We start from the raw sequence: 7480 nt of genomic DNA on the forward strand, positions 1-7480 counted from the left end.
GTCAAAAGTAAAAACAATAAATGAAAATAGATTAACTGAACATCATCAAAATTAAGAACTTTTTGTTTCAAAAGATACCATAGAGTAAAAACACAAACCACAGAAAGGAAGGAAATTTTGCAAATATATATCTGATAAGAGACTTGTATCTAGAATATATAGCAAACTGTTAAAATAACAAAACTAAAGAGATGAAACAAAAGTAAAACAAAAAATAAATGGATAAAAGATTTTGACTAGTTAATTCTCCAAAGAAGACATACAAATAACTAAAAATCACATTAAAAGAGGCTTGCTATTATAAACCTCTAGCAGTACTAATAAAGAAAAAAGAAAATTCACAAATTACAACTGTTCTGTATTCTTCCATGTGATGGTCACTCAAGAGGACACATAGGAGAAATCACGAAAACAAAGTATTATATTCAAAGATCTAGAAGTGAGGCATGTCATGCCACACAGGGGTATATAGGGAAACTTTAGGTGGTGAAGAGGAAGAAAACATGATTGAGGGGAAAACCTAAATTATATCCTTTATTGGAGTTTCCACAGGAAAGAAAAGGCAAGGAAGAATAATTAGATGCAGTTTGAATAATTTTAGAAAGGTTTGCGGTATAGTCATACTTGCCTAGACTTGGCCCTAGGATGGTTAAAGCAAAAGAATTAACTCCTAGATACAGGAGTCAGGTGTCTAGTTTGCTTAGCTTTTAGGTCAGAGGTATGCTTCTGGCTAAGCCCTTTGTTATCTTTAAGAATTGACTTCCCCTAGGGTGGGTATCTCTCCCCAGTTAGAGAAGATTTTTAAGATGTCAAAAATTAAAATATACAGAAAATTTTAAAATATTAATATAATGCCAACATTATGAATGGGAAAGGGTCAATCATCTCATGAACATTAAAAGGATAATAAAGGAATATTATAATCAACTCTATAACCCAAATTCAGTAAATTAAAAAAATGGATCAATTTCTTGATACAAACTACCAAAACTCATACAGGATAAATAGATAATCTGAATAGGCAAGGATATTAAGTTAGTAAACTTTCAGAAAAACACTAGGCCTAGAGATGGTTACTTTAGTGAGTTTTACCAAATAGTTAAGGAAGAAATTATACCAATTCTGCCAATCACTTCCAGAAAACAGAAGCAGAAGCAACTTCTACCTCAGAAGGGAACTTTTAACTCATCTTATGAGTACCAAAAGCTGTTAAAGACATTGGAAGAGGAGAAAATAAAGAACTGACATCTTTCATAAACATAAGTGCAAAATTTTTTCAACAAAATATTAGCAATTAGAATCCAACAATGTATTTTTTAAGAAAATATACAACATGACCTAGTGGGACTTGATTTCAAGTATGGAAGGCTGTTCTGTATTCTAGAATCAATAATTATAATTCAGCAATGTAAAACATCAAGAGGATAAAGAAGAAAAAAATCATATGATCATATAGATGGGTGCTGAAAAAGACAGACTACTGTAGCTACTGAGGTGCAAAATCTTAGCAAACTAGGACTAGAGGGGAATGTCCTCAATTTGATAAAGAATATTGTTATGGTCTAAATGTGAGGTGTTCTTCAAAAGCTCAACTGTGAGACAATGCAATTCAGAGAAGAAATGATTGGGTTAAGAAACTCTTAACCCAACCAGTGAAATCAATCACCTGATGGAATTAATTGAATGGTAAGGGAAGGCAGGTAGGGCATGGCTGAAGCAGGTGGAATACTGGGGTATGGCTTTGGGATATAGGTTTGTATAAAGTTAGTGGAGTTGCTCTGCTTTCTGATCATCATGTGAGCTGTTTCCCTCTGCCACACTCAACTGCCATGATGTTCTGCCTTACCTTGAGCCCAGAGGAATGAAGTCAGCTATCCACAGATTGAAACCTCTGAAACCATGAGCACCCAAATAAACCTTTCCTCCTCTACAGTTGTTCTGGTCAGTCCTTTTAGTCACAGCAGTGAAAAAGCTAACTAAAACAAACACCTACCAAAAAAAAAAAAACCCTACAGCTAATATCAGACTTATTGATAAGAAATTATTCACTTTCCCCTAAGATCAAGAATAACACAAGTATGTCTGCTCTCACCATTCTTATTTAAGATAATACCTGAACTCCTAGCTAATGCAAAAAGTTGAGAAAAGGAAATAAAAAGTATACAGAATAAAAGGTAAAAAAAAATAAACTATTTTTCCCCAGATAACATGAGTATCTATGGAAAAAAGAATCAAGCATAACAACAAAACTAACAAACAAAGCCTGCTAGAACTAATAAATAAAATTTAATACATACACATATGTATATACACACATATACACACACACAATGGACTATTATTTGCCTTAAAAAGGAATGAAGGCATGATACATGCAGAGTTATGCAAAGTGAAATAAGCCAGATACAAAAAGACAAATATTATATGCTTCCTTTTATATCAGGTACCTAGATCTGGCAAATTTATATAGAGAGAAAATGGAATAAAGTTTACTGGAGTTAGGAGATAACAGAATGGAAAGTACAGAACTTCGCTGAGGATAGTGATGGATCACTGCGCAATACTGTGAATGCATCTAATGCCACCAAGTTTTACATTTTAAAATGGCTCTAATGGGCAGTGGGCGGCGACCCGCCACCCCAGACATGGCGGCCCCGCTGGGTGGTATGTTCTCTGGGCATCCCCCGGCCCCCCGCAACCCCCGCCGGGACTCTTGGGCCAGGCTTCGCTTCTTCAGGCAGCGCCTGGCGCGCCAAGGACTTCTAGCAGCACCTTGGTGGACAAGCTGGAGTCGTCCTTCGAGGCTTGCTTTGCTTCTCTCGTGAGTCAGGATTATGTCAATGGCACCGATCAGGAAGAAAATCGAACTGGTGTTGATCAGTGTATCCAGAAGTTTCTGGATATTGCAAGACAGACAGAATGCTTTTTTCTACAAAAAAAAAAGATTGCAGTTGTCTGTTCAGAAACCTAAGCAAGTTATCAAAGAGGACGTCTCAGAACTAAGGAATGAGTTGCAGCGGAAAGATGCGCTGGTGCAGAAGCACTTAACAAAGCTGAGGCATTGGCAGCAGGTGCTGGAGGACATCAATGTGCAGCACAAAAAGCCTGCCGAGGGCCCTCAGGGCTCCTTGGCCTTCCTGGAGCAGGCATCTGCCAACATCCCTGCGCCTATGAAGCAGACCTGAGAGAGGTCTGGCCTACAAGGTAGCCTTCTGCAGACAGTTCCTCCAGACCTCTCTGTGTGGACGTGGCATTTTAGAACAGCTATTTGCTAGAGAATGAGTTGGTGTTAATTTTACCTCCACCTAAATAATTTCCCCAGTTTTTATGAGCTGTTAATTACTTAATACTTTATAAAGTGCTTGGTAGACAAAGTGAGGTTTTGTTTTGTTTGTTTTGTCTATAGCAAAGTTTAGACTATTAGTTTTCCACAGATTTTTTTTCTTGGCTTTTTGCTTGTTTTTAAAATTTTATGTAGATTATATATAGTTTTCCCCCCCCCTCAGTTGTTAGTTTGTTATGATCCGAGAGGGAAAATTAAAGTACTCCTAGAATGAGGGGAGAAGGAATTTGGTTTTTGGTCTTTTATGATTACTACATATCCATGGTAGTAGAGAAAAATACGTGAATTTGCTATCTCAAGACTTTGAACTACCTCAAGAAGAGGAATCTAATGCTACATTTGTAATGCTTCCATAGCAGTACAGAGTGCAGATATTTTGTAAATATGTCAGAAAAAAAGGGTTCAAGGATGCTAGGTTAGCAGAGATCCTTAAGTTGATGCTGCCTTTTGTTTGGGTGAGTGTATGTGTTGTGTGGTGTTTGCTGTGTTGAGGGAGCTGTGTTGGGAGCACGACATGCTAGAGGCCTCGTAGTAATGAACCAGTGTGAGTGACAGCAGACCCAGTCTCCCTAGCGTGACAGCTGGGACACAAGTGATGGACAAGGGGTCAAAGCTTGGTCTGATTCTTTTTCTTTTGAGTTTTGTTTGCTTGTGTTTTTATTTTACTTTTTGGAGAAAAGGCAGTTTATATGAAGGAAGGTTCTTGTTCAGTGGATTTGATTTCAAGAGCCTAGGGCTTTGGGGTGGAGGTGACCTGCAGAGTGATCTCCAGCTCCTTCACCTCCACAGAGAGCATGTGGATCCTCTGTGGGGAATGTATTTTGCCCTCTTGTCAGAAGAGGTTTTCTATTCTCTGTTTTATGCAACTCTTAGATTATATCCCTCAGCCAGTACAAACACTCCTCTGTCTTCTGAATAGTCAGTAGGTCTGTGGCTGTGTCTTGGTTCATTTTGTCCTTTCCAACCCTGAAGATCCCTCCCCATGCGCCTCGATATCCACTCATGTTCCTGGTGTGGCCTGGATGCCATCTGGTCCACAAAGCCTCCACTCCATTCCAGGGAACAGGGCTTTTATTCCTTCCACTGACTTGTGGGTTAGTGAATGGTATCTTTTTTTGTGCCCCTTGCTGCATTGTATGCTCATGGGAAATGGCATTACTCCCCTGGAATATACAGGAACATGTATTTTGTACTCACGTTGTGTATACATATTACTCATTTTGTTTGTGACCTGTGAGGATGATACTTGGCTTGTGGACCTATGACCTGTGATGACTAGCCTGAGGCCAGCGTATCTCCCCTTGGTTGGAGTGTATAAGTCAAAACTTAAAAGTTATGTTTTACTCTTAGGGTTTTAACCTGGTCATCTCATGCCAGATAGAAGCTCTGATTGGCACCTTTAGGTTTCTTGATTAAAAACCTAAATAAATGCCCAGTGTGGTGGCACATACCTGTAATCCCAGTGGCTCAGGAGGCTGAGGCAGGAGGATTGCAAGTTCAAAGCCAGCCTCAACAAAAGCCAGGTGCTAAGTAATTCAGTGAGATCCTGTCTCTAAACAAAATACAAAATAGGGCTGGGGATGTGGTTTGAATGCCCCTGAGTTCAATCCTTGGTATCCCTGCCCCCCCCATCCCCCACAAAATAAACTAAGTTTGAGGCAGTCTTTCAATGATAAAAGTGTTTTTGGTGAAAAGATCAGAAACTATTCTACTTGGTGCTTAATGAAAATGTTTTGAATGAATGTAAATACAAGTTACTGTCATTTCTTTATATTAATTCAGAAGTTATCCATCAAATAAATAATGATTTTCCCCAAAAAAAGATAAAATGGCTCTAATGTTAAAAAGTTTTTACCACAAAATATTCCAATAGAAGGGAATCCTACAAAATACCACATTATTACTCTTCACTTATCAAGGTCATTCAAGACAAAGAAAGTCTGAGAAACTCTTAAAACCCAGAGGAGCCCACAGAGCATAAAATTATATTCCTGATAGAGTCCTAAAACAAAAAATAATTAGATAAAAACCAAGAAAATATGTATAAATTATATACTTTTGTTAATAATAATAATATATTAACAGTGGTTCATTAATTACAACAAATGTAACTATATTAAGATAAGATGTTAATAACAGGGGAAACTGGGTTTAGGAACTCACTAGTATATTCTCAATTTTTCTATAAATGAAAATACTTCTAAAAAGAAAGCCTACTTTAAAAATGAATTAAAAGTATTTCTGCTGTAACAGAATTATAATCTAGATGATCTGGGGCACCTTCTTATTGTAAAATAACTATATTTTACATTTATACACATACACATACACACACACACACACACACACACACACACACACACTGCTAAACTTGAAGGAAAACATCCATGTGTCCTACTGACTTCTCCTCCAAATCTCCACCCACCCTCCCCTGCAGTAAATGAAACTAATCTTTGGAGTAGGAAACTAAGAATAAAAGGAATAATGTAAATAAATGTCTACAGAAGAACTGTGTTCATAAACAAGGCTATGTCAACAGTAATATAAACAAGCTAAGCCAGGTACAGTGGTGCACACCTGTAATCCCAGTGGCTCAGGAGAATGAGAGTTCAAAGCCAACCTCAGCAAAAGCAAGGTGTTAAGCAACTCAGTGAGACTCTATCTCCAAATAAAATACAAAATAGGTATGAGGATGTGGCTCAGTGATCGAGTGTCCCTGGGTTCAATCCCTGGTACCAAAACAAAATAAAACAAACAAACAAACAAAGCTGAACCTAAAACCCTGATCTAAGCTATAAACTGCAATTTTCCAAAATTTAGGAAAGAAACAAATGCATAAATTCAAGCAGAACACTGTATCACAAGGAGGATAACTTTAAAAGTCTATACCTAGATCTAGGATAAACTCCAAAACACCAAAAGAGATATGTGATTTTTAAAGCATCTGGAGAAATAAGAAGACAGACACAAGAAGCAATTATCTATTGGAATACAAAAAGAAGGAGAAGGAGGAGGAGGAAGAGGAGGAGGAAGAGGAGGAGGAGGAGAAATTTAGACTAAAACCATATGGTTTAATAGTAATGGAATTCAGAAAGACAATAAAATAATGAGTGAAATCCCACAATAATAATAAGAATTTGGATCAAGTATTATAGATGATTAACTACCTATTAATCAGAAATGATTGGCTGCCTTCTATCTAGTTTCATAGGTGGGGATAAACTTTACCTTCTTGGTAGATAGGGTAGGAGCTATTCATAAAAGGGATAAGCCTGGGTAAGAGAAAGTAAGCATTCTACTTCAGGAAACAGGGAACAGAGGGTGAGAATTGCTAGGCATTTGACAAAAGGGTGATATCTAAAGTAATAACAATAAAAAACCCCTAAGCCACATGATTTAAAAATAGGAGGTAGATCTAATTAGATATTTCTTAGAATAAGACATACAAATGGCCAACAGGTATATGAAAAAATACTCAACATCAGCAAAATGCAAATTCAAACCACAATGAGATACCACCTCGAATATGAACGGCTTTTATGAAAAAGACTGAAGATTACAAGTGCTGGTGAGGATGTGAAAAAAAGGGAACATTTGCACGCTATTGGTGGGAATGTAAATTAGTATAGCTTATGGAAAACAAGGTTCCTCAAAAAAAAATAAAAATAGAGCTACCATATCTAGTAATTTCCCTGCTTGGTATATAGCCAAAGGAAATGAAATCAGAATGTTGAGGAAACATCTGCACTCCCACATTCTTTGCAGCACTATTTACAGTAGACAAGAAATGGAAACAACCTAAGGCCCATAAACTGATGAATGAATAAAGGAAATGTGGTATATATACTATTCAGCTCTAAAAAATGAAACCCTGTCATTTGTGGCAACATGGATGGAACAGGTGATCACTGTGTTAAGTGAAATAAGCCAAGCACAGAAAGACAAGTAGTGTATGATCCTACTCACATGTGGAATCTAAAAATGTTGATCTCCTAGAAGTTGAGAGTAGAATAGTGGTTACCAGATGCTGGGGAAAGTAGAGTGAGGGAAAGATGAAGAAAGGTTAATCAATGAATGATAAGTTATAGTTAGATGGAAGTTCTGGTGTGCTGGTATGCATGGTAGGGTGACTGTGGA

At 37.4% G+C, this 7480-nt stretch overlaps 1 pseudogene; it reads left to right on the forward strand.

The window, feature by feature from the left end:
- Positions 1–2645: 2645 nt before the first annotated feature.
- On the forward strand, positions 2646–3185 carry LOC101966655 (mediator of RNA polymerase II transcription subunit 28 pseudogene; annotated as a pseudogene).
- Positions 3186–7480: the final 4295 nt, after the last annotated feature.

The sequence above is a fragment of the Ictidomys tridecemlineatus genome, chromosome 5, assembly GCF_052094955.1.
Source record: "Ictidomys tridecemlineatus isolate mIctTri1 chromosome 5, mIctTri1.hap1, whole genome shotgun sequence".
In the NCBI taxonomy this organism is placed as follows: Eukaryota; Metazoa; Chordata; class Mammalia; order Rodentia; family Sciuridae; genus Ictidomys; species Ictidomys tridecemlineatus.